The 27,722-nt window shown below is 40.1% G+C and overlaps 1 long non-coding RNA gene across 3 annotated transcripts in view; it reads left to right on the forward strand.

The window, feature by feature from the left end:
* The window catches only part of LOC106508004, an 87,374-nt gene continuing 60,386 nt past the window's right edge, over window positions 735–27,722 (forward strand). Inside the window, exons 1-2 of one of the 3 annotated variants that reach the window (XR_001304490.2) lie at window positions 735–1,829; window positions 2,398–2,516. This is a non-coding gene — a long non-coding RNA (uncharacterized LOC106508004). The remainder of the gene's footprint in view (window positions 1,830–2,397; window positions 2,517–27,722) is intronic. The other 2 variants (XR_002337763.1, XR_002337764.1) reach the window with 2 other exon arrangements.

The following is a 27,722-nucleotide window of genomic DNA, read 5'->3' on the forward strand; positions in this document are numbered from 1 at the left end:
GGAATTTTTCCTAAGGGAATAATCAGAAAGATGCAAACAGATTTATATACAACAATGTTAATTGTACAGTCTGTAATAGTGGAGGCTGGAAACTCCCTTAATGTCCAACAACTAGTAATGTTTTCTAAAAATATTTGTCATTAGAAAATTATCAGAGTTCTGGAGTTCTCGTTGTGGTGCAGCAGAACCAAATCCGACTAGAAACCATGAGGTTTCGGGCTCCCTGGCCTCACTCAGTGGATTAAGGATCTGGCATTTGCCTTGAGCTGTGGTGTAGGTCACAGACACAGCTTGGATCCTGCGTTGCTGTGGCGGTGGTGGTGGTGGTGGCTGTGGCCAGCAGCTGTAGTTCAGATTCAACCCCTAGCCTGGGAAGCTACATATGCCACCGGTGCGGCCCTAAAAAGCAAAAAAATAAAATAAAATAAAATTATGAGTTCTCTTGTGCTACATTGTGTTGTCACTGTGCTGACGTGACTCTTAGATCACTGTTGTAGCATGGGTTCCATCCCTGGTCCAGGAACTTCCACATGCCATGGGCACAGCAAAAAAGAAAAAAAAAGGAAAGAAAAAAGAAAAAATTCTCAGGAAAAAAAAATATGGCTGAAAAATTATGATACAAAAACTGGAGATACTGATAGCATGATATCAATGTGTGGCTAATGTACGTTCTACATTTTCTACAGTTAAAGCTAGTCTAACAAAAAAATAGCTTTTAAAATAACCAATATTAATGTTATTGTCAACCATGCCATCTTGTAAGTTATTCGCCAAATAAACCGTCTAAATATGCTCTAAAAAGACCATTTAAAAATTTTCACGATCTGAGTAAATCTGGGAGCATACTGGGGCTAAGAAAGTCCTAAAGTTGAAAGCGATAGAAATAATCCTCTTAATTGAGCAATAAAATGCTTCTTTATTGTTTAAATTGTTTTAAAAGGAAGGTTCATAGTTGAGCTTGACAGTCATCTCTGCCTTCTTAGGAGAAACATAGCCTATAAAATCATTTAAAACCGCAGACCACCGACTTGGACTCAGGACTGGGGTTTTCTGGTTTCGCCCTGACTCACAAAGGTCCCCAGCGACGCGCCGTCTGCAGATGGCAGCCTCCGGCGGGAAGTCCACAACTCCACTTCCTGCCTGGGGGAGGCACTTCGGGCCCTCGCCGGGAATTCAGAAACCTGTTTGAGCCGTTTCTGTAGGGCTGAACCTTGTTATTTAGTAAATATTTATTTAGCTCTCTGAGGACTCAGAACTAATCACTGTCACTTCTCTTTAATAATAAATGGTGAACTTCAAACGCGGCAGAACTCCACCGACTAATCAGTGCTCTCCGGGAGGTGCAAAACTGCAATCCGCCAGCGGACATGAAAGACTGAACATTTCCTGTTCCCACTCGCGGTGGCCCAGAATAAACTTAAACCAAGTGAGAGATGTTGATGGCGGCCGCCCCCACCGCGCGCCGACCCTGGGAGCCAGGAATCCATCTGCCCGCGGCCGAGCGCGCCGCCCCTTCCCCTTTCGCCCCAGGGACCCTCAAAGCCCGCTGCTCTGCTGCTCCACAATCTGGGCTGCTGCTTCCTTGGGCTTTTAAGGTTGTCTTTTAAATTCGCTATTCAGGTGCAAACCAATTAGCCCTTTCCTTGTTCCCGAGCGAGCGGTGGAGAGCGCCCGGCGCCCCCTCGCCGACGGAAACTCGCGGGCTCCGCGCAGTGGGCTCCTTCCTCGCCGCCGCTCGCTGGCTGTCAAAGAGGTCAGCGCGCCGGGTGGCATTGACGCCAGCCTTCCAGAATTTGGTTCTCAAAGTCTTTTTTTATTTACTAGGAAAGGTAAGGGTCGCCCCTTTGATTGTTTTATCTTGTAATGTGAGAAACAAATTATAAAGACCACCCCATACACTTGTATTTGCATCATCAAAGCGTGGTCCTAACTTCATGCACTGATGATTTAGAAATGCTGTCGGGCCTTTGGAAATATTGAAAGATTTGTGACCTGGACAAAGGCATAAAGATATTGAATATGTGTTTGAGACCTGACGCATATTTATCTAAAATTCTGTTTATCCCAGGTGTAATTTGAATTCTATGTTGCCCTTTCTGATGAAGGCATGAGCGATTTGAGGTAGGACTGACTATAGTTTTCTGATGAGCCATACTAAAGCTTTGAATGGGAATTGTTTTGCCTCCAAATTATTCCATCTTTTGTATTATTATTTCATCTTCATATAATGGAGGACCCAAAAAGATCTGGAGTTCAATTGTTCTGCTACATCTTTAAACGTGAATTAATTTAGAATACGTTGCTGGAATCATAGAGATTGGTGTTTAAATGGTTTTGCCTAGATCATACAGACTCCTGCCAATGTACTTTTAATTTTACCCATTTAATAATCCCCAGGTGTGAAAAAAGATTGGAAGCACTTGGGCTCACTGAAAGAACGAAGAGGGTGTTTTCAGTGATGAGCTTGGAGTGCCCCTCTGTGGAATAACGTGAGCACTACAGCTTCTTTCTCACAGGTGTGTTCCTTGTTGCTGCTGACTTGGAAACCTTGTAGTTCTTCACCTCTGTCCACCATGAGGTCTGGATGTTACTTTTGCCTTAACATCTGAGTTCAATATCTCTTTTTCTTCAATGAAATGTAAATATTTGTTGAAAATAGTGAGTGTACGAATCCTATTGTCTGTCTTCCAAAAGCTTTGCAGTAGATAAAATAGGAGAACATTTGTTTTCTTGCAAAACCCAGAGCTGTGTGTGTCCCCATTCTGACATTAGGAGAAGATAGAATGAAATGACAAAGGACACAGATAGGTGTTATTTCAGGCTTGTTCAGGGTGGTATGTCCATAGATGGGTGTTATTTCATGTGCCCCCTCTCAGCAATTGGCAGTGGCTGCCACAAAAGGAAACTGAAGCCAAGTTTTGGCTCAGAAGGAAGGGTGATGTGATAAGTGAGCAAGATGCAAAAAGGAAGTTAATCACGCTGTGCCCTAGGAGCTGAAACCTGTGTTCTTAATAACACTTCTAGCCATTGGCTAATTGTCACTGAGTTTATTTAATGTGTTTTAGTCTTTTCATATATATATATATATATATATATATATATATATATATATATCTCAAAAGCAAAACATTGTATTTACTGTTTATCCTGCCAAACAATAAACTCCATTTTCATTTATGTGAAAGTAAATTAAAAAGCTCTCTCTAGGGAGTTCCAGTTGTGGCTCACTGGTAACAAACCCGACTAGGATCCATGAGGAAGTGGGTTTGATACCTGGCCTCACTCACTGGGTTAATTAAGGATCCATTGTTGCTGTGAGCTGTGGTGTAAGTTGCAGACGCTGCTCAAATCCTGCATTGCAGTGGCCGGCAGCTGCAGCTCCAATTCAACCCCTAGCCTGGGAACTTCCATATGCCATGGGTGCAGCCCTGGGGGAAAAAAAAAAAAAAAAAAGGGCAAAAAATAAAATAAATAGCTCTGTCTACATAATTATTGCTGTAGGCTCTACCCTGGTTTTCCAGATGCTGACTTGTCCCATCCTTCTTATGCTGTTCTATTTCTCAAACTTACTTTGATATGTGTGCTTCTCTATGCTGATGTTCCCCACATCATGCAACTTACAAGTAAGATCTGATAGAGGAGGTTACTAATAATAATTATGGTGGCATAAACTGGGGCTATCCTGGGCAGATCAAGACATGTGGTCACCCTACTTGTAAACCACATCTTCTTAAACTGATCATCAGTTGATGGGCATTTGGCTTGTTTCTTTGTCTTGGCTATTATAAATAGTGCTGCTATGAACCTTGGGGTGCATGTATCTTTTCAAATTAGAGCTTTTGTCTTTTCTGGATATATGCCCAGGAGTAGGATTGCTGGATCACGTGGTAGTTATGTTTTTAGTTTTTTAAGGAACCTCCACACTGTTTTCCATAGTGGCTGCACCAGTTTACATTTCTACCAACAATGTAAGAGGGTTCCCTTTTCTCCATACCCTCTCCAGCATTTATTATTTGTAGACTTTTTTTTTTTTTTTTTGCTTTTTACCCCTGGCATATGGAGGTTCCCAGGCTGGGGGTCAAATTGGAGCTGCAGCTGCCGGCCTACACTGCAGTCACAGCAGCTCGAGATCCAAGCTGCATCTGCAGCCTACACCACAGCTCACGGCAGTGCTGGATCCCCAGCCCACTGAGCAAGGCCAGGGATCAAACTGCATCCTCATGGATGCTACTCGGATTCTTTTCCACTGCTCCACAACAGGAACTCCTGTAGATTTTGATGTTGGCCATTCTGACCAGTGTAAGTTGATAACCTCATTGTGGTTATGAATTGCATTTCTCTAATAATTAGTAATGTTGAACATTTTTGCAAGCTGGCCATCTGTATGTGTACTTTGGAGAAATGTCAGTCCAGGACTTCTGTCCATTTTTTTTGATTGGTTGTTTAGTTTTTTGATATTGAGTTACAAGAGCTGTTTGTATATTTTGGATATTAACCCTTTGTTGGTCACATCGTTCGCAAATATTTTCTCCCATTTTGTAGCTTATCTTTTCATTTTGTTTATAGTTTCCTTTGCTGTGCAAAAGCTTGTAAGTTTGACTAGGTCCCATTTGTTTATTTCTACTTTTATTTCTTTTGCCTAGGGAGACTGATCTAAGAATATATTGATATGATTCATGTCCTAGAATGTCTTGCCTATGTTCTTTTCTAGGAGTTTTATGGTGCATGTCTTATATTTTTTTTATGTTTTTGGAGGAGGGCCACCCCCGGAGCATATGGAGGTTCCCAGGCTAGGGGTCACATTGGAGCTGTAGCTGCTGGCCTATGCCATAGCCACAGCAACATGGGATCTGAGCCACGTCTGCAACCTACACCACAGCTCGCGGCAATGCCAGATCTTTAACCCACTGAGTAAGGCCAGGGATCAAACCTGCGTCCTCGTGGATACTAGTCGGGTTCATTACTGCTGAGCCACAACGGGAGCTCCTATATTTTGATCTTTAAACCATTTTGAGTTCATTTTCATACATGGTACAAGAGACCGTTGAAATTTCATTGATGTACATGAAGCTATCCAGCTTTCCCAAAACCACTTGTTGAAGAGACTATCTTTTCTCCATTGTATAAATTCCTGCCTCCTTTGTTGAAGATTAATTGACCATAGGTGTGTGGGTCTATTTCTGGGCTCTCTGTTCTGTTTCACTGATTTATATGTCTGCTTTTGTGCCAGAACCATGCTGTTTTGATCACTGTAGCTTTGTAGTGTTTTCTGAAGTCTGCAAGGGTATACCTCTGGCATTATTCCTTTTCCTCAGGATTACTTTGGAAATTCTGGGTCTTTTGTAGTTCTGTATAAGTTTTAGGATTATTTGTGCTAATTCTGTGAAAATGTTATGGTATTTTGATAGGGATTGCTTTAAATCTGCAGATCACTTTGAGCAGTATGGCCATTTTAACAATATTAATTTTTCTAATCCAAGAGCATAAGATATTTTTCCATTTCTTTGAATCATCAATTTTCTTTATCAGTGTTATATAGTTTTCAGTGTATAGGTCTTTCATCTATTTTTACCTTCTCTTTCTGATATTTCATTGTTACTCTAAAGAAATGCAACAGAAGAGTTCCTGTCATGGCTCAGCAGTAACAAACCTGACTAGTATCCATGAGAACACAGATTTGATCCCTGGCCTCGCTCAGTGGGTTGAGGATCCACCATTGCCATGAGTTATGGTGTAAGTTGCAGATGCAGCTGAGACCTGACATTGCTGTGGCTGTGGCATAGGCCAGCAGCTGTAGCTCCAGTTCAACTCCTGGCCTGGGAATTGCCATACGCTGCAGATATGGCCCTTAAAAAAAAAAAAAAAGAAAGAAAAAGAAATGCAACATATTTCTGTATATTAATTTTGTATTCTGCTACCTGTTGAATTCATTTATTTTTTTAAATTTTTTATTACTCAATGAATTTGTTACATTTATAGTTGTGCAATGATCATCACAATACAATGATTTCCATCCCACAACCCCAGCACATCCCCCCACCCCCTGAACGGTCCCCTTGGGAAACCATAATTTTTCAAGGTCTGTGAGTTAGCATCTGTTCTGCAAAGAAATTCATTGTGTCCTTTTTTCAGATTCCACATGTCAGTGATAGCATTTGTGTTGGTGTCTCATTGTCTGACTGACTTCACTTAGCATGATAATTTCTAGGTCCATCCATGTTGCTAAAAATGCTGGTATTTCGTTCCTTTTAATGGTTGAGTGATATTCCGTTGTGTATATGTGCCACATCTTCTTGATCCACTCCTCTGTCAATGGACATTTAGGTTGTTGCCATGTCTTGGCTATTGAAAATAGTGCTGCAATGAACATTGGAGTACATGTGTCTTTGGGAGTCATGGTTTTCTCTGGATAGATGCCCAAGAGTGGGATTGCTTGGTCAAATGGTAGTTCTATTTTTAGTTTTCTGAGGCATCTCCATGCTGTTTTCCACAGTGGTTGCACCAGTTTACATTCCCACCAGCAGTGTAATAGGGTTCCCTTTTCCCCACACCCTCTCCAGCACTTATTGTTTGTAGACTTTTTGATGATGGCCATTCTGGCTGGTGTAAGGTGATATCCCAGAGTGGTTTTGATTTGCATTTCTCTAAAAGTGAGTGATGTAGAACATCTTATCATGCCTTTTCTGGCCATCCATATGTCTTCTTTGGAGAGTAGGCTGTTTAGATCTTCGGCCCATTTTTTGATGGGGTTGTTTGTTTTTTTGGTATTGAGTGGTAGGAGGTGTTTGTAAATTTTGGAGATTACTCCCTTGTCAGTCACTTCATTTGCAAATATTTTCTCCCATTCTGTGGGTTGTCTTTTTGTGTTGTTTAGGGTTTCCTTTGCTATGCAGAAACTTTTAAGTTTAATTAGGTCCCATTTGTTTATTTTTGTTTTTATTGCCATCACTCTAAGAGGTGGATCTGAGAAGATGTTTCTGTCCTTTCTTTTTTCTTTTTTTTTTTTTTTTTTTTTTGTCTTTTTGCCTTTTCTAGGGCCGCTCCCACGGCACATTGAGGTTCCCAGGCTAGGGGTCCAATCAGAGCTGTAGCTGCCACAGCAACGTGGGATCCGAGCCGCATCTGCAACCTACACCACAGCTCACAGCAATGCCAGATCCCTAACCCACTGAGCAAGGCCAGGGATCGAACCCGCAACCTCATGGTTCCTAATCAGATTCGTTAACCACTGCGCCATGACGGGAACTCCCTGCTGTCCTTTCTGTTGGAGAGTGTTTGACCTATATTTTCCTCTAAGAGTTTAATGGTATCTGGTCTTATATCTAGGGCTTTAATCCATTTTGAATTTATTTTTGTGTGTGGTCTTAGGGAGTGTGCTAATTTCATTCTTATACATGTGGCTGTCCAGTTTTCCCAGCACCACTTGTTGAAGGGGCTGTTTTTTCTCCATTGTATATTCTTGCCTCCTTTGTCATAAAGTAGTTGGCTGTAGGTGTGTGGGATTAATTCTGAGCTTTCTCTTCTGTTCCACTGATCAATATGTCTGTCTTTGTGCCAGTACCATACATTTTTTATGATTGTTGCTTTGTAGTATAGTCTGAAGTCTGGGAGCCTGATTCCTCCAGCTCCATTTCTCTTTTTCATGATCTCTTTGGCCATTCTGGGTCTTTTGTGCTTCCAAACAAACTTTAAAATATTTTGTTTTGAGTTCTGTGAAAAATGTCCTTGGTAATTTGGTAGGGATTGCATTGAATCTGTAGGTTGCCTTGAGTAGTATAGTCATTTGGATGATATTGACTCTTCCAATCCAAGAGCATGGGATGTCTTTCCATCTGTTTGTGTCCTCTTTGATTTCTTTCATCAGCATCTTATAGTTTTCAGAGTACAGGTCTTTAGGTAGGTTTACTCTTAGGTATTTTATTCTTCTGGATGCAATGATAAATGGGATTGCTTCCCTAATTTCTCTTTCTGATCTTTCATTGTTAGTATTTAGAAATGCTGTTGATTTTTGTGTATTAATTTTGTATCCTGAGACTTTGCCAAATTCATGGGTGAGCTCTAACAGTTTTCTGGTAGAGTCTTTAGGATTCTCTAGGTATAGTATCATGTCATCTGCAAATAGTGATAGTTTTACTTCTTCCTTTCCAATCTGGATTCCTTTGATTTCTTTTAGTTCTCTGATTGCCATGGCTAGGACTTCCAACACTATGTTGAGTAGTTGTGGCAAGAGCAGACATCCTTGTCTTATTCCTGATCTCAGGGAATTCTTTCAGCTTTTCACCATTGAGAATAATGTTAGCTGTGGATTTGTCATATATGGCTTTTATTATGCCAAGGTAGGTTCCCTCTATGCCCACTTTCTGAAGGGCTCTTATCAGAAATGGGTCAAAGGCTTTTTCTTTGTATATTGAGAGGATCATATGGTTTTTAGTCTTCAGTTTGTTAATGTGGTGTATCACCCTGATGGATTTGCGGATATTGAAGACCCCTTGCATACCTGGGATAAATCCCACTTGATCATGATGTACAATCCTTTTAATGTATTGTTGGATGTGATTTGAGAATTTTTGCATCTATGTTTATCAGTGAAATTGGCCTGTAATTTTCTTTCTTTCTTTCTTTCTTTTTTTTTTTTTTTTTTTTTTTTTTTTTTTGTCTTTTGCCTTTTCTAGGGCCACCTCTGCAGCATGTGGAGGTGCCCAGGCAAAGGGTCGAATCGGAGCCATAGCCACCAGCCTACGCCAGAGCCACATCAACACAGGATCCGAGCCACGTCTGCAACGTACACCACAGCACATAGCAATGCCAGGTCCTTAACCCACTGAGCAAGACCAGGGATCAAACCCACACCCTCATGGTTCCTAGTCAGATTCGTTAACCACTGAGCCACAATGGGAACTCCTCGTAATTTTCTTTTTTTGTGGTATCTTTGTCTGGTTTTGGTATCAGGGTGATGGTGGCCTCATAGACTGAGTTTGGGAGTGTCCCTTCCTCTGTGATTTTTTGAAATAGTTTCAGAAGGAAAGGTGTTCACTCTTCTCTGAATGTTTGATAGAATTCGTCTGTGAAGCCATCTGGTCCTGGACTTTTGTTTATTGGAAGTTTTTTAATCACAGTTTCAATTTCAGTTCTTGTGATTGGTCCATTCATCTTTTCTCTTTCATCTTGGTTTATTCTTGGAAGATTGTACTTTTCTAAGAATTTGTCCATTTCGTCTAGGTTTTCTATTTTATTGGCATATAGTTGCATATAGTAGTCTCTTGTGATCCTTTGTATTTCTGTGATGTCCGTTGTTACGTCTCCTTTTTCATTTCTAATTTTATTGATTTGAGTCTTCTCTCTTTTTTTCTTAATAAGTCTGGCTAAGGGCTTATCATGTTGATGATCTTTTCAAAGAACCAGCTTTTCATTTCATTGATCTTTTCAATGGTTTTCTTCGTTTCTATTTCACTGATTTCTGCTCTGATCTTTATGATTTCTTTCCTTCTACTAACTTTAGGTCTTGTCTGTTCTCTCTCGAGAACAGACAAGACCTAATGCTTTAGATGTAAAGTTAGCTTGTTTAGTTGAGCTTTCTCTTGTTTCCTGAGGTGGGCTTGTATTGCTCTAAACTTTCCTCTTAGAATGGCTTTTGCTGCATCCCACAGGTTTTGGACTGTTATGTCTTTGTTGTCATTTGCTTCTAGGTATTTTTTAGTTTCTTCTTTGATTCCTTCAGTGATCTAGTCGTTGTTTAGTCTCCACGTGTTTGTGTTTTTTTGCAGTTTTTTACTTGTTGTTGATTTCCAGTCGTGTAGCCTTGTGGTCAGAAAAGATGCTTGACATGGTTTCAGTTTTCTTAAGTTACCAAGGTTGAATTTGTAGCCCAGGATGTTATCAATCTTAGGGAATGTTCCATGTGCACTTGAGAAGAATGTGCATTCTGTTGCTTTTGGATGGAATGTCCTATAAATATCTATTAAGTCCATCTGGTCTAATGCTTCATTCAGGGCCTGTGTTTCTGTATTCATTTTCTGTCTGGATGATCTGTCCATTGCTGTAAGTGGGGTGTTAAAGTCCCCCACTATGATTGTGTGATTGTCGATTTGTCCTTTTAAGGTTGTTAGCAGTTGCCTTATATATCGTGGTGAACCTATGTTGGGTGCGTAGATATTTAAAATTGTTATATCTTCTTCTTGGAGTGATCCTTTGATCATTAGGTAGTGACCTTCCTTGTCCCTTAAAACAGTCTTCATTTTAAAGTCTATTTTGTCTGATGTGAGTATTGCTACTCCAGCTTTCTTTTGATTCCCATTTGCATGGAATATTGTCTTCCATCCTCTCACTTTCAATTTGTATGTGTCCCTAGAAGTGAAGTGGGTCTCTTGAAGACAACATATGTATGGGTCTTGTTTTGGTATCCATTCAGCCAGTCTGTGTCTTTTGGTTGGGGCATTTAGTCCATTCACATTTAAGGTAATTATTGATATGTATATTCTTGTTGCCATTTTATTAATTGCTTTGGATTTGGTTTTGTTGCTCTTTTTTCTTCCCTTCTTCTCTTGTTCTCTCCTCTTGGGGTTTGGTGACCATCTTTAGTGTTGTATTTGAGTTGCTTTTTCTCATTTGTGTGTGTATTAATTGTAGAGTTTTGGTTTGCAGTTATTCTGTAGTTTTGATATAAGTCTATATATATATATACACAACATTGTTTTAAGTTGTTTTTTTTTTCTTGATTGCAAGTGCATCTCCAGTGTCCTGCATTTGTACCCTCCTCTTCTCATGATGTCTGATTTTGGTGGCATAATTGTGTGTGGATGATTTATATATTTACTGTTTATATACCTTTACTGGTGAGCCTTGTCATTTGTGGTATTTTTGTTTCTGGTTGCGGCCTTTTCTTTTCTGCCTAGAGAAGTTCCTTTAGTATTTGTTGTAAAGCTGGTTTAGTGGTGCTGAATTCTCTTAGCTTTTGCTTATCTGTGAAGCTTTTGATTTCTCCTTCAAATCTGAATGAGAGCCTTGCTGGGTAAAGGAGTCTTGGCTGGAGGTTTTTTCCTTTCATCATGTTAAGTATATCATGCCACTCCCTTCTGGCCTGCAGAGTTTCTGCTGAAAAATCTGCTGATAACCTTATTGGGGTTCCCTTGTATGTTATTTGTTTCTTTTCCCTGGCTGCTTTCAATATTTTCTCTTTGTCTTTAATTTTGGTCAGTTGGATTAATATGTGTCTCAGGGTATTCCTCCTTGGGTTTATTTTGTATGGTACTAGTTGTGCTTCCTGGATTTGAGTGAGTGGTTCCTTTCCCATGTTAGGGAAGTTTTTGGCTATTATCTCTTTGAATATTTTCCCCTTCTCTCTCTCTTCTCCTTCTGGCATTCCTATAATACAGATGTTGGTGCGTTTAATGTTGTCCCAGTGTTCTCTGAGACTCTCTTCATTTGTTTTCAATCTTTTTTCTCTTTTCTGTCCTGCATCCGTGATTTCCATTAATCTGTCCTCCACCTCACTTATTTATTCTTCTACCTCCTGTATTCTGCTGTTGGCTGCTTCTAATGAATTTTTTTTTTTTTTTTTTTTTTTGCCTTTTTCCCTCTACTAGAGCCACTCCCACGGCATATGGAGGTTCCCAGGCTAGGGGTCTGTAGCCACCAGCCTACACCAGGACCACAGCAATGCCAGATCCGAGTCACGTCTGCAACCTACACCACAGCTCACGGCAACGCCAGATTCTTAACCCGCTGAGCAAGGCCAGGGATCTAACCCACAACCTCATGGTTCCTAGTTGGATTCGTTATCCACTGAGCCATGACGGGAACTCCTTCTAATGAATTTTTTATTTCAGTTATTGTATTTTGCACATCTACTTGCTTAAGTTTTATATCTTGTATTTCTTTGCTCAGTGTTTCCTGTAAGTTATACATCTTTTCCTCCAGTTTATTTCCAATGTCTTGCATCATCTTCAGCATCAACAGTGTAAAGTCTTTTTCCTGGAGGCTGAGAATCTCCTCATCACTTAGCTGTTTTTCTGGGGTTTTTCTTTCTCCCTCATCTGAGTTATAGTTCTCTGTCTTTTCATTTTTATAGGTTTTTGGTGTGATGACCTTTTGACAGATAATAGAGTTGTAACCTTTCTTACTTCTTGTGTCTTCCCCCCTTGTGGCTTGAAGTTGGTATGGAGACCTCCTGATGGGAGGAACTGATGCCTGCTCAATAGTAGGTGGAGCTGATTCCTATCCCTCTGGTGGGTGTGGCTTTGTCTCTGGGTGAGATTGGAGGCACTGCTGCCTAGGAGGTCTTTAAGCAGCCTGTTAACTGTTGGGTGGGGCTGTGATCCCACCTGGATTGTTGTTGGCCTGGGGATTCTCAGCACTGATGGGTGGGGCCAGATTTTCCCAAAATGGCCACCTCCAGAGAAAGGCATGCTGATGACTTATCTTTGCTTCCAATGTCCTTCCCCCACAACAGCTACATTCACCCCTGTTTTCCCAGGAGGTCCTCCAAGAACTGCAGTTAGGTTTGACCCAGATTCCTATGGAGACTTTGTTTTTCCCTGGGACCCAGTGCATGTGAAAATCTGTGTGTGCCTTTTAAGAATGGGGTCTCCATTTCCCCCAGTCCTGTGGAGCTCCTGGGCACAAGCCCCACTGGCCTTCAATGCCAGATGCTCTGGGGGCTCTTTGTCCCAGTGCCAGATCCCCACACGTGGGAGATTGATGTGGGGCTCAGAACTCTCCTGTAGGTGAGTCTCTGTGAAACAGTTACTTTCCAGTCTGTGGGGCTTCCCACCAGGGGTATAGGGTTGCTTGTATCATGTAATTGTCCCTCCTACCTCTCGATATGGCCTCCTCTTTGTCTTCTGGAGTAGGATGTCTTTCTGAAAGTTTCCAGTCCATTTGGTTGAAGATTGCTCAGCCTTTAGTTGTAAATTTTGTTGTTTTTAGGAGAGAAGTTGAGCTCCAGTCCTTCTATTCTGCCATCTTAATCCCCTGAATTCATTTATTAATTCTAATAGTTTTTGTGTGGCACCTTCAAGGTTCTCTATATAGAGTATCATATCATCTGCAAATAGTGACAGTTTTACCTCTTCCCTTCTAGTTTGGATAATTTTTATTTCTTTTTCTTGTCTGATTGCTGTGGCTAGTGTCCTCCATTTTTCTACTGTATAATATTTAGTGTGGTAATAAGAGGAGGCTGTGGTGAATACTAACATGTACCCCAGGCTTCACAACTTATACCAAACTGATAGTGCTAGGAAAAATCTTAGAGAAAACTTGGTCTTGCCTCTTTAGTATACTGGGGAACTAAGTTCCAGAGATGAGGAGTTAACAAAAATTTCATTTTATATAAACTGAAAAGATGCTTTAAAATGTGAATGGGGGGAGTTCCAAAAAAAAAAATTTTTTTTAAAAAGGAGTTCCTGTCATGGCTCAATGGAAGCAAATCTGCCTAGCATCCAGGAGGATGTTGGTTCAATCCCTGGCCTCACTCAGTGGCTTAAGGATCCAACATTTCCATGAGCTATAGTGTAGGTCAAAGATGTAGTTCAGATCTGGCGTTGCTATGGCTGAGGCATAGGCCACAGTTATAGCTCCAATTTGACCCCTAGCCTGCAAACCTCCATATGCCATGGGTGAAGCCCTAAAAAGACAAAAAAAAAAAAAAAAAAAAAAAAAAAGGCACAAACCAATATTAGAACTGTGACAGCTAAGTTTTGAGCTAGAATCTAGAACAAAAGTTGAACTTGAGAGTCTCACATTAAGCTGATATTCTCAAAGGGAACTACAGTGTTCCAGGTCAGTAGTCTCTCTGTTTCCTAACAAAAGCAGAAATAAGTATTTTCTGGATAAAAACCATCCCCATTGTATTACCATCCCCATTGTATTACCAGAAGATTCCCACTGATTAAGAGCAAACGAATATGAGCTCAAAATGAAAATCATAAAATACACATTTAAAGAAGACACCAAGGAGTTCCCATCATGGCTCAGTGGTTAATGAACCTGCCTAGTATCCATAAGGATGTGGGTTCAATCCCTGGCATTGCTCAGTGGGTTAAGGATCTGGCAATGCCATGAACTGTGGTGTAGGTCACAGACTCAGCTCAGATCCCATGTGGCTGTGGTGTGGGTTTACAGCTGCAGCTCTGATTCAACCCCTAGTCTGGGAACTTCCATATGCCACTGGTGTGGCCCAAAATGGACAAGAAAGACAGGAAGAAAGGAAGGAAGGAAGGGAGGGAGGAAGAAAGAAAGGAAGAAGGAAAGAAGACACCATTATTGCAAGTCATCAGTAACCCCAAACAGATTCAAGTCTCCAAGGAATTCATATTTTGAAACTGTCAGAGAATACAAAATTTCTATATATAAACTTGGAGTTCCCGTCATGGCTCAGCAGTTAACAAGCCCGATTGGCATCCATGAGGATGTGGGTTTGATCCCTGGCCTCCTTCAGTGGGTTAAGGATCCAGAGTTGCCATGAGCTGTGGCGTAGGTCACAGATGCAGCTTGGATTCAGAATTGCTGTGGCTGTGGTGTAGGCTGGTGGCTACAGCTCCGATTGGACCCTTAGCCTGGGATCCTCCATATGCCATGGTGTGGCCCTAAAAAGAAAAAAGACCAAAAAAAGGCAAAAAATAAAATAAAATAAAATTTATATATATAAACTGTTCAAACAATTAAAGATGTTTTCCTAGAATGAGTAGTTATATATTATAAGAGACTCTCAAAAATATTCTGCAGATTTGAAAAATAAAAACAAAAAGAACTTTTGGAAATTAAAAAATGTAATTGTTGAAAAAGAACACTTAATGTATGGATTATATTGCAGATTAGAGTGAAGAGAGAATTGGTGAACTGGAAGATCTATCTTAAAGAAATATCCAGGATCCAATTTAGAGAAAAAAGGAGATAAAAATTAAGATAGAGGAGTTCCCATTGTGACTCAGTTGTTAACAAATCTGACTAGGAACCATGAGGTTTTGGGTTCGATCCCTGGCCTGGCTCAGTGGGTTAAAGATCTGGCATTGCTGTGAGCTGTGTTGTATGTCGCAGACATGGCTCAGACCCTGCATTGCTATGGCTCTGGCTTAGGCCAGCGGCTACAGCTCTGATTAGACCCCTAGCCTGGGAACCTCTATATGCCTTGGGTGCGGCCATAGAAAAGACCAAAAAAAAAAAAAAATTAAGATAGAGATTGAAAATTGTGGAGGATAAAATGAAAGAATTTAAAATATATCCAAGTCAGAATCCTAAAGAAGAAAATAGGATGGAGGAACTGCAGTATTTGAAGAGAAAATGATCAGGAATTTTCCAAAATTGATGAGATAACATAAACTGATAGAGGAAGTCAGTGTATAATAAGCAAGATAAATAAAAAGAAATCCACAAAGATACATTGTAGTGAAATTGCAGATCACAAAATACAAAAACAAGATTTTAAAAGCAACCTGAAAGAAAAGGAATGCTATTTAGACTCTCAACAGTAATAATAGAAAGCAAAAAAGGCGGGAAATAATAACTTCCCAATTGAGAGAAAATAACATTAAATGACATTAAAATTATGTATTCAGAAAAACTATCTTTTCAGAAATAATAAAATGAAGATATTTTAGGTTGAATAAAAACCTAGAGGATTTCCTGTCTTGGCTTAGCACTTAAACCTGACTAGTATCCATGAGGATGCAGGTTCCATCCCTGGCCTTGCTCAGTGGTTAAGGATCTGGCACTGCTGTGAGCTGTGGTGTAGGCTGGCAGCTGTAGCTCTGATTCGACCCCTAACCCCTGGTAGCTTCCATATGCCACAGGTGAAGCCCTAAAAGGCAAAAAAAAAAAAAAACTAGAGGGTTTGTCATCAATACCTCTTCATCATAGGAATTTCTAAAGAATGTCCTTTAGTAAGGAAAACAAATTATTGCTAAAGAAAAGAATGAGGAGTTCCCATCTTGGCGCAGTGGAAGCAAATCCGACTAGTAACCATGAGGTTTCGGGTTCGATCTCTGCCCTTGCTCAGTGGGTTAAAGATCCAGCGTTGCCGTGAGCCATGGTATATGTTGCAGACGCGGCTCAAATCTAGCATTGATATGGCTGTGACATAGGCTGGCAGCTACAATTCCGATTTGATCCCTAGCCTGGGAACCTCTATATGCCATGGGTGCAGCCCTCAAAAGACAAAAGACAAAAAAAGAAAGAAAGAAAAGTCTGAAATGCAAAATTAAGAGTTAATAAATTGGCAAGGATGTAGATAATTTTTAAATAACTTCATATATATAAAAAAGAAAGAAAAGGACAAAGAGGAAGAACGAAAGGAGAAAGGGAGGGAGGAGTTCTAATTTATAGTATTTAAAAAATATGGAACTAAAGTTCTAGCCTCCAATAGCATTTGGAGATTCATCAGACTCCAAATTTTGATTTCGAGTCACCAATCAAAAGTGAGGAGCCAATGGAAAGTGTTCTAAGATCCTTGCATTTTTCAGGAGTGAACTTAACCTATTAACTTACTTTACACTTACTTAAATTTCATGTGTATGATAAATTTTCAATATTAATTACTTAAAAAATGTAATTTTTTTTAATTGGTGGGGGAATTTTTGGTTAGGAAAAAACTTTAAAAAACTAAATCTTAGAAAAGCAAAAGAAGGAAAGAAGAAAAAAATGGGAAAATTTACTGTGATAGAAACAAGTCAAAAAAATCAATAATGACAATAAATATAAATGTATTAAACACAAGTTAAAAGAAAAAAATCTGTTTTTTTAATCCAGCTAAATAATTTATAATAGTCACACCTAACATATCAAAATGTAGAAAGGTTAAAAGAACAAAATTAAAAAAGAAATACCAGAGTTCCCGTCATGGCTCAGTTGTTAACGAATCTGACTAGGAACCATGAGGTCTCGGGTTCAATCCCTGGCCTTGCTCAGTGGGTTAAGGATCCAGCATTGCCATGAGCTGTGTTGTAGGTCACAGACGTGGCTTGGATCCCACATTGCCTTGGCTGTGGTGTAGGCTGGTGGCTACAGCTCCAACTGGACCCCTAGCCTGGGAACCTCCATGTGCCTCGGGTGCGGCCCTAGAAAAGGCAAAAAAAAAAATTTTTTAATTAAAAATAAATTTTAAAAAATTAAAAAGAAATACCAAATATCAAAACAATGAAGAGATCACCACATTAATATTAGATAAAATAAAATGTAGGATAAAGAGCATTATTGGGAATAGAGAAGGTTACTTTAAAATGATGAGTTTTCAATTCACTATATGATGGTAACAATTTTAAATTTGGATGCACAGAGTAAAATTACCTCTAAATCATTCTAGGATATGTTAGCATACCTCTAGTAATTTTTGGTGCTCTGGAAGACAACAAATTAATACAGATAAAGAATATTTAAAGAACATGTATAACAAAATTGCCGTAATTAACATGTTTAAAATTGTATATCCAGAGTTACCATAGTGGCTCAGCGGAAATGAATCTGACTAGTAACCATGAGGTTGCGGGTTCGATCCCTGACCTTGCTCAGTGGATTAAGGATCCAGTATGCCATGAGCTGTGGTATAGGTTGCAAGTGCAGCTCGGATCTTGAGTTGCCGTGGCTGTGGCATAGGCCAGCAACTGTAGTTCCAATTTGACCCCTAGCCTGGGAACTTCCATATACCTCGGGTGTGGCCCTAAAAAGCAAAAAATAAAAAAATAAAATGAAATAAAACAAAATTACATATCTAACAACTAGAGAATATACATTCTTCTCAAGCTCACAAGCCATATTTCTAAAAATCTATACTCAAATCAGCCATAATGCAAGTCTCAACACATCTAAAAAAATCAGTATCATAAAGACCATATTCTGTGGCAACAATACAATTGAAAAGATAAGGGACAGTTGTACAAACTTAATGGAAGACTTCAAGTGACACATTCAAGAAGTCCTATGAATTATAATCAGAATAACTACAAAGAAAAGCATAACCAGCATATCAAAGTAAAAGAGCTGAAAGCAAAAGATGAGCAAATTTTAAAAGTAGCCAGAAAGAAAAGATATGTTCTCTTTAAAAGGACAATAGTAAGATGCATAGCCATCTTCTCAAAAGAAACCATAAAAATCAGAAGATAATGTGCTAAAAGAGAATACCAGTAACCTAGAGTTTCATATTCATCAAAAACATCCTTCAGGAGCTGCCTTTGTGGCACATCGGAAACAAATCCAACTAGGAAACATGAGGTTGTCAGTTCGACCCCTGGCCTCACTTAGCGGATTAGGGATCCGGCGTTGCCGTGAGCTATGGTGCAGATTTCGGACATGGCTTGGATCATGCGTTGCTGTGGCTGTGGCGTAGGCCTGCAGCTGCAGCTCCTGTTCGCCCCCTAGCCTGGGAACTTGCATATGCCACAGGTGTGGCCCTAAAAAGCAAAAATTACATTTATATATACATATACATATATTTCATTTTTATCCTTCAGAGATAAAGCAAAATAGATTCAGACATACATACAAAAATTGGGTGAATTCATCTCTAGCAGACCTGCATTAAAGGAAATGCTAAAGGGTATTCTTCAGGCAGAAAGGTAAATAATCCCAGATGGACGCTCAAAGTTGCAAGAAAAAAAATGAAGGACAGAGAGGATAATATATGGGAAAATATAAATGAATAATTTCTATGTAAACAAGGATATTACCTTAAATATATATGTTATAGAAATAGCGCAGAAGTCAAGAGAAAAGTAAGTAGAGTCAACATGTTCTTTCTAAAGCCTTTATATCTAAGTTAGTGGCCCTTAAATTGTAGCCCTCAGGTCAGCATCAACATCTTCATAACTTGTTAGAAATACAAATTCTCAGGCCTCTCCCCAGACCTACTAAATCAGAAACCCAAGACCAAGCAATATGTGTTTTAACAAACCCTCAAGGCAATTCTGAATCTGATCTCTTAAGTTTGAATGCATACTTAAATTTGAGAACTACTAATTTATATAAGGAAATTTAATCATCCAAGCAACATGCTGTTATCTCTTAAGTAACTGCTGTAAGGTTGGTGGTCATGTCTTCTTTTTCACACTGAACATTGATAATTTGTGTCTTCTGTTTTTCTCAGTCTGACCGGAGGTTTATCAATTTTACTGATCTCTTCAAATAAACAGTTTATGATTTCATTGATTTTCTCTATTGTTTCTGTTTCCTTTTTCACTGGTTGCTCCTATGTTTGTCTGTTTGTTTGTTTGCTTTTTTTAGGGCCACACCCATGGCATAGAGAAGTTCCCAGTCTAGAGGTCAAACTGGAGCTGCAGCTGCAGGCCTACGCCATAGCCACAGCAACACCAGATCTGTGACCTACCCCACAGCTCATAGCAATGCCATATCCTTAACCCACTGAGCAAGATCAGGGATCAAACCATCATCCTCATGGATACTAGTTGGATTCGTTACTGCTGAGCCACAACAGGAACTCCTCTGCTATGTTTATTTTCCCCCCCTTATTCTTCTTACTTTGGATTGATTTTCTCTTCTTTTTCTGGTTACTTACGATAGAAGCCAATAAAGGACATCTACCAAAAAAACCTTTTGTTTAGTATTTCCTTGTGTGGCGCAGTGGGTTAATGATCTGGTTTATCTCTGTGGTATTTGTTGCATGTTGGACCCCTGATTCAGTGTTGCTATAGTAGTGGCATATGTTATACTTTCAGCTCAGATTTGATCCCTGGCCCAGAAACTTCCATATGCTGTGGGGGTGGCTGAAAAAGAAAAAAAAAAATAGTAATAATAAATTAAAAATAAAAACTGTCTATCTGCATTCATCAAATTAAAAAAAAACAACCTTATGCATAATATTATCCTTAGTGATAAAAGATTGAATGCTTTCCCCTTAAAAGCAGAAATAAGATAATGATGTCCACTCTCATTTCTGCAATTCTACATCCCAATGGAGATGCAATGGAATAAAGCAAGAAAAAGAAAGGCATACACATCAGAAATAAAAAATAAGCCTTCTTTGGAGTTCCCTCCTGGCTCAGCTGGCTAAATATCCAGTGTCATCACTGCTGTGGCTCAGGATCAGTCCCTGGCCTGGGAACTTCTGCATGCTGCAGGCATGGCCCAAAAAAAAAAAAAAAGAGAGAAAGTAATAAGGCTTCCTTTATTTGCAGAAGAATAAGGCGTCCTTTATTTATATGTAGTAAATTCTAAATATACCCCAAAAGAGACTAAACTAGGAGTTTTACGAAATTGCAAGATATAAGGTCAATATAATAAATCAATTGTAATTTCTATGTACTAGTAGTGAACAATTGGAAATTGAAATTTAAAAGCAGGATTATTTAGGAGTTCTTGTTGTGGCTCAGTGGTAACAAACCTAACTAGTATCCATGAGGACAAGGGTTGGATCCCTGGCCTTGCTCAGTGGGTTAAAGGATCCAGCATTGCCATGAGCCGTGGGGTAGGTCACAGCTGTGGCTCGGATCCTGAGCTGCTATGGCTGTGAGGTAGGCTGGCAACTGCAGCTCCGATTCGCCTCTAGCCTGGGAGGCAGCAGATGCGGCCCTAAAAAAACAAACAAGAAAACAAAAAAGAAAGAATTATTTACAATAGCATCCCAAAACCTGAAAGGCTTAGGAATAAATGTAGCAAAATAATGCAAAAGCTGTACACTGAAAAGTATAAAACAGTGCTAAGAAAAAGAAATAAAGGTACTGAGTTCACAGACAGGAATATTCAATATTATTAAGATATCAGTTCTTTAGATAGTTACAGACTTTGAAAAACTTATGGTTTCCAAATGAGACAGGTTGAGGGGTAGGGGATGCACTGAGGGTTTGGGATGGAAATGCTATAAAATTTGATTGTGGTGATTGTTGTACACCTGTAACTGTAATAAAATTCATTAAGTAATTTTTAAAAAGATATCAGTTCTTGCCAATGGATCTATAGATTTAATACATTCCCAATCATTATCCCAGCAGGCTTTTTTTTTTTTTTTTTTTTTTTTTTTTTTAAATGGCTGCACCCAAAGCGTACATAAGTTCCCAGGACAGGGACTGAATCCAAGCCGCAGCAATGCTGGATCCTTTAACCCCTGCTGTGCTGGGCCAGTGTTGAACCCAGACCTCTGCAGCTATGAGTTGCTGCAGTTGGATTTTTAACCCACTGTGCCGTAGTAGGAATTCCTCAGCAGCCTTTTTTATAGAAATAGATCAATTTATTCCACATTTTTTATAGAAAAGTGCCTGGAATAACCTATTTCCTCATCAGCCACCAACAGAGTCCCAAAACCCAAATTTCACATTCTCATAGTTTAGAACTTACATCCAACTAAATCTGTTTTTCCTGTACTCATTACTTAATCTTTTTTTCTGCCTTTTTCAATGAATTTTATTACATTTATAGTTGTACAATGATCATCACAACCCAGTTTTATAGTATTTCCATCCCACCCCACCCCCCAGCGCATTCCCCCACTCCCCAACCTGTCTCATTTGGAAACCTTTTCTACGTTTTAGGGCCGCACCTGTGGCATATGAAAATTCCCAGGCTAGGGGTCAAATTGGAGCTGTATCAACTCCACAGCCACATCAACACCAGATCCGAGCCACGTCTGCAACCTACATCTTAACCTAGGGTAATGCCGGATCCTTAACCCACTGAGTGAGGTCAGGGATCAAACCAATGGATACTAGTCAGGTTCCTTACTGCTGAGCCACCAGGGGAACTCCTCATTGTCTAATCTGTTATTCATTGAATGATTGTACATTCTTTTTTGGCCACATCCTGAGCCAGGAATTGAATCCAAGCCACAGCTGCAACCTACACAACAGCTGCAGCAATGCTGGATCCTTAACCCACTGCACCAAGGCTGAAGATTGAACCAGTACCACCACACAGAAAATACCAGATCAGTAACTCACTGCACCACAGCAGGAACTCCTGAATGATTGTACATTCTTTAAACCATCTTTATTTATATTTTATTAACAGCAATGGTTAACATAAATATATTACATTAAAATAACTTTCCCAAGAGTTCCCATTGTGGTGCAGTGGAAACAAATCCAATTGGGATACATGAGGATGCAGGTTCAATCCCTGGTCTCACTCAGTGGGTTAAGGAGCCGGCATTGCCATGAGCTGTGGTATACTTCGAAGACATGGCCTTGCTGTGGCTGTGGTGTAGGCTGGCAGCTACAGCTCCCATTCAACCCCTAGCCTGGGAACCTCCATATGCCGTGGATGCGGCCCTAAAAGACAAAAAAAAAAGAAAAGAAGTGTGACTCTGTATTTTCTCATTCTTAAGTAATCAAAGTAGTACGTATATTCTTTTCCCTATTTTTCACAGTAGCTTCTGTTACCAACATCTGCTGCTCTTTATATGATGTTCATATGAAAATATATTCCAGTGATTTTAAGCTCTGTCTTAGAGAAAGATAGATGGAGCATGTTGAACAAAAACCCTGAAAAGTGAATAGCTAGCAAGACCTTATTTTTAAATCCCTAGCTGTGTCATTTTCTGTTATGACTGAATTGTGTTCTCCCAAAATTCGTATTTTGAAACCCTAACCCTCAGTATGTCTGTATTTGGGTACAGGGCCTTTAAAGAGGTAATTAAGGTTAAGTGAGGTCATAAGGGTGGGGCCCAAATCCATTATGACTGGTGTCCTATAAGAATAGGAAGAGACACTAGGGGGTCTGGTAGGAAAAGGCCATGTGTGGAGTTCCCGTCCTGGCTCAGTGGCTAACGAATCTGACTAGGAACATGAGGTTTCAGATTCCATCCCTGGCCTCACTCAGTGGGTTAAGGGTCTGGTGTTGCCATGAGCTGTGGTGTAGGTCACAGACGCAACTCACATCTGGCATTGCTGCAGCTCTGGCATAGGCTGGCGGCTACAGCTCCGATTAGACTCCTAGCCTGGGAACCTCCATATGCTGCAGGAGCGGCCCTAGAAAAGGCGAAAAGACCAAAAAAAAAAAAAAAAAGAGAGAGAGATAAAAGAAAAGGCCATGTGGGGACACAGCCAGAAGACATTTGCCTATAAGCCAAGGAGAAAGGCCTCAGGAGAAATCAAATCTGCTGACACCTTGATCTTGAACCTCCAGCCTCCAGAACTGTCAGAAAATAAATTCCTTATGTTTAAACCACCCAGTCTGTGGTATTTTGTTATGGCAGTTCTAGCAGACTATGACATAGTCCCTCAAGCATTTGCATTCTTTTTTTTTTTTCTTTTTTTTCTTTTTTTTTTTTTTGGCCAAGTCTGAGGCATGTGGAAGTTCCCAGCCCAGGAATCAAACCTGTGCCACAGCTGTGACCCTGGCTGCTGCATTGACAACACTGGATCCTTAACCTGCAGCAGCTCAAGGGAACTCCTGTCTAACTTTTGCTTTACGTATTTCTATGGATGTTTCTGTGGAATGACTACCCAAAATTCATGTTGTTTGACCTCCTTACCCTGTACATTCTGCCAACATTTGTTTGACACAGTCGTCTCTCCACCTTCCATGTATTGCATGACTTTAAAGCATCCCAGAAATTCAGGGCTGGTTTCTGCTGCACCTGTTTGATTAGCTCATTTTGCAAGTTTCTGGTTCGATGCAAACCATCACAAAGCCCACTTGGACAAGGGACAGAAATCAATAAGGAGGGAGACAGCAGGAGCAACAGGGGTTGGGTTCAGAAACCTTGCCACACAGCATCCTGGCTTTGTTGAGCTTCATGGCACAGGCCCATGTTCTGTAAACTTTTCATCTGCACACAAATTGCATTTCACAGCACTACTAAAAGGGTGGGTTACTGATGCTGCATGTGGGAGGTATGTGCACAAATCCTGTTATCAGATAATAGGATTACCATGCATGCCTCCTGAGCATGCTTTGGAAGTTTACTCCTAAATCTACATATACAGCCACAGGCCAGCCATTTTATTGCACAACAAATAAAACTGCTGCCAAATCATTTTTAAAGCCACTATTATTTTCCTCATTATTTCTGTCATTTCGTTTCTGAGTTCAGCTGCAGCAACAGCCATATGCAGATGACCATTCTCTTCCTCCCTCTCACATCCACCCTGTCACACCCCCACCTACCCAAGTAACACCAAATATTTCCTACTATTCTGAAGCCCACAGGAAAGCCCACACAGACCTTGAGGAAATCAAGGAGAAAAATCAATAGAAGAGAAAGCAGAAAAGAAAATGCCGGGTAGTTTAGCAATATTGATAAACTGTCTTCTTCAAAGCTTATAACCAAAAAGTTCTTTTAAGTAGTCGTTTACCATACCTGTTGACCTTGGCTTTGACCTAACCCTTTCGCTAAGTCTTAGGCTATGGACAGCACAGGAGCAGATTCAAAAATTTTTAAAGTGTTATGTGCGTGATTTCTGCCCTCTTGTGGCTAGGAAGACCTCATACTGGGCTCCAGCTTCACCACTGGAGCTGAGGAAATTGTTCTGCCTGAAGAGACCAGAGCCATGATCCTAAGGGCTGTGGTGATGGTTGATCAAAGTCCCTGAACCAACAATCAGAATGGTCTGATCTTTCAAAGAATTTTTCTCTCAAATGTGAATTAGTTTATGTGAAAATTATTCAAAGGATACAAATAAATCTCATTTTATATACATTTAAGGACTCATTTTTACTATAAATTATATGAAGAGAAATACAAATTAAGTATACAATTCAGTAACATATCTCTCTCAGGTAATATATGAACACTTTGAGTCTACAGTATCCTAAAATATCTAGTTGTATGATTACCTCCTGTGCAAGATGAGTCTGAGGAAAAATTGTGAGGTACATAACATTTTATTCAGTACCAACACCATGGCTCCATTTATTGGTATCCCTTCAAGACTTTCGTGTGATCCTTTGACTAGACAGCTGCCCTCTGCCTCCTAAGAGGGATCCTTATCTGTTCCACTTAGCCTTTTTTTCTCTTTCTGCCCTGTATCTCATTGCCTTGGGGTTAAGTCTATGGTGTGAAAGAACATTCCATTCCATAACTCTGTTGTAGTCATCAATTTAGGCATGGATGCAAATAAATTTTGTATCTCACTACCTTTTTTGTTTTTTTTCTTGGGGGGGGTGTTTGTTTGTTTTTGTTTTTGTCTTTTTAGGGCCGCAACTGCAGTATATGGAGGTTCCCAGGCTAGGGGTCGAATCAGAGCTGTAGCCACAGCAATGCCAGATCCAAGCCACATCTGTGACCTACACCACAGCTCATGGCAACAAGGGATCCTTAACCCACTGAGCGAGGTCAGGGATCATACCGCATCCTCATGGATACTAGTCAGATTCATTTCCACTGAACCACAACAGGAACTCCTCCCCCTACCTTCTTGACCCTAGCCAAATCCCAGAAATGCCCTGACCGAATCACATACCCCTCCAGTAACAACTCTCTTGAATTTTATGGTAATCATCCCCCTGCTTTACTTTATACTTTTCCAGCTATTTCAATTAATCTTGAGATAAACTTGTACATGTATCCTGGTGAACACAGCAGACATTTCTTATACTTTGGAGAGGAAATTTCTGTCAAGGGATATGCAGATCTACAACTTTTGGATAATGCCAAACAGTTTCACCCACCACCCCACAAGCAGTATATGAAATTTCCTGTTGTTCCACATCTTGGCCAACACTTCTTATGGTTGAATTTAAATTTTACCCAATCCTATAGGTAATTGTACCTCACTGTAGTTTTAGTTTTCATGATCTTGATTACTAATGAGTCTGGATGTTATTACATATGTTTAATGGCCATTTCGACGTCCTCTTTTGTGAATTGTCATTTCAAGTCTTTTCCATTTTTCTGTTGGACTGTCTGGTTGGTTTTTTTGGTTTTTGTTTTGGAATTGTAGAAGTTCTTTTTACATTTGGATATGAGCCCTTTGTTAGATGTTGCAAGTGTTTTTTCTTCTGTCCGTGACTTTCTTTTTCCTTCTCTGAACTGTCTTAATATGTCTTCTGACCCATGTAGCAAAATTTAGCAATCCTTTTTTTTTTTTTTGACATTTCTTGGGCCGCTCCTGCGGCATATGGAGGTTCCCAGGCTAGGAGTCTAATCGGAGCTGTAGCCGCCGCCCTATGCCAGAGCCACAGCAATGCGGGATCCAAGCCACGTCTGCAACCTATGCCACAGCTTATGGCCACACTGGATCCTTAACCCACTGAGCAAGGCCAGGGATCGAACCTGCAACCTCATGGTTCCTAGTCAGATTCGTTAACCACTGAGCCATGATGGGAACTTCTAGCAATCCTTTTTATTTCCTGTGGCTTATTTTAAAATATCTTTCCCTAGCTGTGAGCATAAAGATATTCTCCTAGATTATCTTCAGAGAGCTTTATTGTTTTGCATTTGACATTGAGACCTACATTTTATATAAAATTGAACTATCATGTTGTTGATTATGGGTCCAGTTTCTCTCCTTTATTTCCTTTTTTTATTCTCTCTCTCTCTCTTTTTTTTTTTTTTTTTTTTTGTCTTTTTAGGACTGCACCCAAAGAATATGGAAGTTCCCAGGCTAGGGGTCGAATCAGAGCTGTAGCTGCTAGCCTACACCACAGCCTCAGCAACAGGGGATCTGAGCTTTGTCTGCAACCTACACCACAGCTCACAGCAACACCAGATCCTTAACCCACTGAGCAAGGCCAGGGATCGAACCCATGGCCTCATGATACCAGCTGGGTTCGTTATCACTAAGCCACAATGGGAACTCCCCTTTTCCTTTTTCTTTCCCTTCCTCTCTCTTCCTTCTCCTCCTTTTTCCTTTTGTTGGTGTTGACTCATCAGATCCCTAAAAATGGTTCATTTAACTTGCCTTTATTTTCTTTCATTAAATTTTATAGTTTTCTTCACAAAGGTCTTACACCTTTTTTTTTATTTCTACCATGGGACATGACTTGCATGTGTGTGTGTGTGTGTGTGTGCACGCGCGTGTGCGCGTGCTTTTTTAGGGCTTCACTTATGCCATATAGAGGTTCCCAGGCTAGGGGTCAAATCAGAGCTGTACCCACTGGCCTACACCACAGGTCACCGCAACACCAGATCCTTAGCTCACTGAGCGAGGCCAAGGATCGAACCTGTGTCCTTATGGATGCTAGTCAGATTCGTTTCTGCCTGTGCCACAACGGGAACTCAGGGACATGACTTCTTAAACTATTTGAATGGTGTCTTTTCTTCCTTTTCTAACTATTGCCTGCTGATGTTTAGAAAAACAATTAATTTCTGTATTGATTTTGTATCCACTGCTCAGTTTGGTTATAAGCTAATGACATATTCATAGGTTATTTTGGACTTTGTATGTCATAATCATATCATCTTTAAATAATAATAGCTTTGTTTTTGCCTTTATAATCCTGTAATTCGTATTTCTTTTTCTTTTCTAATGGCTCAGACTAGGACTCAACTAAAATTCAGAATGGAAATAGTAATGATGTGTATCCTTATATTTTTCCTGATTGTCCAGTTTGTAACTGTGGGATTTTAATTTATGGAGATGACTAAGTGATGACGTGAAGGTTAATGCCATTGAAAGAGGAATTTGTTATGTATATTTCCTAAGAGAAGAGGCGTGAGGAGCACCACGTGTGGTCAGGAGACAGAATAGGAGGGAAAGTTAAAGCCCAGGCCCAGAGCCCTTACTGGAGTTTCTGTGGGAAAGTCAGGAAAGAGTAAACAGTTTAAGATTAGCTAATCTGAATAATAAATGGTGGGCTTTGGGCTATAAGGTCTCTAGCTACCGGGTTCCTGGCCCTGGGATGAC

This window comes from Sus scrofa, chromosome 13, assembly GCF_000003025.6.
Source record: "Sus scrofa isolate TJ Tabasco breed Duroc chromosome 13, Sscrofa11.1, whole genome shotgun sequence".
Classification (NCBI taxonomy): Eukaryota; Metazoa; Chordata; class Mammalia; order Artiodactyla; family Suidae; genus Sus; species Sus scrofa.